The sequence below is a fragment of the Gouania willdenowi genome, unplaced genomic scaffold (genome assembly GCF_900634775.1).
Source record: "Gouania willdenowi unplaced genomic scaffold, fGouWil2.1 scaffold_298_arrow_ctg1, whole genome shotgun sequence".
NCBI lineage: Eukaryota > Metazoa > Chordata > Actinopteri > Blenniiformes > Gobiesocidae > Gouania > Gouania willdenowi.
This window is the reverse complement of record NW_021145057.1, coordinates 39,351-41,718: the sequence shown is the minus strand read 5'-3', so window position 1 is coordinate 41,718 and position 2,368 is coordinate 39,351. Positions and strand designations below refer to the sequence as shown.

Sequence of the window (2,368 nt, the reverse complement as noted above, 5' to 3'; positions counted from 1 at the left end):
GGGAGTTGAGTGAATCGTTACATCCCTAATTACAGATATTCTTTAGGTGCTAAAGGGGTAAAGAATCATTTATGAACATGTTTAAGAGTAGAAGGTGGTCAGAAAGAAAGTAGCAGCAGATTCCTGCCCGCCGCCTGAGCAGTTGACAAGAGAAGGATAATAGTACTGCGATTCAATTTTCAGAAAATCGATATCAACCGTGATACCTATGAATTGATTTTTAACTGCCTTACGATTAATCGTTACTTCCCTAATTAAGAATTGAGTGTTTACAAGGTCAGTTTAAAGAAGATTTAACTTTTATTCTGAATTAAAGAGGAATAAAAGTACCAATGTAAACCATCAATGAAAAAGCTGCTTAACCTCCCACTTTTCTATAGCAAAACATACTTCCTACGGGCGCTGCACTAGTTTCATAAAATTGTTCCATTGGTAGCGGAGTGACCACAGTCACTGAGCGCCACAGCCAATCAGTGGAGAGCTGAGACTGATGACATTGTCACTGTAGAATTAGATCTGATGACATCATTACTGTGGATGAGTCTTTGCTGGCTTTGATTACAGTCTGGCATCCATTTATCTCTGAGCACGTGTGAATTTGGACCTGTGACGGGAGCTGGAACGGTATATAGAAGTTTGCTCTCATTTGTGCATTTTCTGTGCATCTAAACTGACTTGTGGAATCCGAGTTCGGACCAACTCTGTTCTGCCCATCTGTAAGTTACAGTCTATGTGTGTGTTTCTTTCTGTATTTAAGTGTGTTTCTCTGTGTATGTTTTTTTCTGTGTATCTGTATATTGTGTGTGTGTTTGTCTGTAATATGGTACCATCAACTCTATTCACTGCACATCGGATTGTTATTATTTGATCTTATTTTTTTATATTTCTTATACTGTTATCGAGTTGAAAAGGTCATACCCAGAGTAAATATTTAGTATGTGCAAAGTTACAGTCAAATTAAGTCATGATTAGTTTGACATCTGGAAAGGTTTGTGTCTGTTTCCCCTTCCAAAAGTATTGTATCGGATTGTAAACCTGTTTCTTATGTTTACATTGCCAAAGCAAGTGGGACAAAAAACGATTAAGCGTAAAAAAAAAAAAAAAAGAAGAGCTACATTTGTGATGTGCAAAACAATAAAATAGACTAAAAAATTACAAAATAATTTACAATTGTTATGAGTGTCATAAAGTGTCACAAATATCAATGCATCCTGTTGTGCAAGTACATACATACAGTACATGTACACAAACACCTACATATGTATATATTCATACATGCATGGGCAGACTGTATATTGTCTGCCCATGCATGTATGAATACAGACTTCCTACGGGCACTGCACTAGTTATTATTAAATTTAGTTAAATTACAAATTATAAATATATTACAACCTGAGATGAAAGCAGCTTTTCTCTTCAGTGGGTGTGGTTGTGTGTGTCTCTGAGCAATGCTTTATTCTTACAGGAACTGGGTCAGAGTAAGCACCAGGACCAATCTCAAAGAGAGTAAGGAACCCCGATACATACTCTTGTCAGATTTGATAGAAAGAGGAATCCACCATGAACTGTGTAGAACTGATGGAGATGGAGGAGCAGGGCAATACGTCCTCTGTGCAGTTCAAAGAGGACAAGAAAAGTCTCTCCAATGTAGAAGCTCCAACTAAAGCAAAGCGTAGACGAAAGCGGAATCGGGCACAGAGGGTGAAGAGTACAGTCCAGGATCAAGGACGCTCTGAAGAACTGGTTCGGATTACAGACTGGGAACAGGGACAGACCAAAGGACTGGGTCAGAATATAGACCGAGATCAAGGACTGGCCAATAAACTGGGTCAGTGTATGGACCAGAACCAAGGTCTCTTCGAAGATCTCAAAAAGTAAGGAACAGCGAGATGTGCTCTTGTCAGATTTTATAGAAAACTTGGAGGAATCCACCATGAACTGTGAAGAACTGATGGAGATGGAGGACCAGGACGATGCGTCCTCTGTAAAGTTCAAAAAGGACAAGAAGCAGCTGGACAATCTCTCAACAGAACCGAAGGAGAATGATGTCCAGGAAGAAAGTCTCTTTGAAGAACTCCATCAAGCCAAAGTACAAACCGCCAATGTAGAAGCTCCAACTAAAGCAAAGCGCAGACGAGCGGAAACGTGTAAAGTGGGTGAAGAGTACAGTCCAGGATCAAGGACTCTCTGAAGAACTGGCTCAGATTACAGACCGGGAACAGGGACAGACCAAAGAACTGGGTCAGAGTATGGACCAGAATCCCTCATTAGAACCGAAGGAGAAAAAAAAAAAAAAAAAAAAAAAAAGACAGAGAGAATTGTGTTCTGATCGAGACGGAGGTTCGATCCTACAAGGCACTTCATTCCG

The 2,368-nt window shown here is 39.9% G+C and overlaps 1 long non-coding RNA gene across 1 annotated transcript; it reads left to right on the top strand.

The window, feature by feature from the left end:
- Window positions 1-650: 650 nt before the first annotated feature.
- On the top strand, window positions 651-1,709 carry LOC114459335 (uncharacterized). The gene is made up of 2 exons (XR_003673313.1): window positions 651-716; window positions 1,466-1,709. It is a non-coding gene; the product is annotated as an uncharacterized LOC114459335 (long non-coding RNA).
- The last annotated feature ends 659 nt before the right edge of the window (window positions 1,710-2,368 follow it).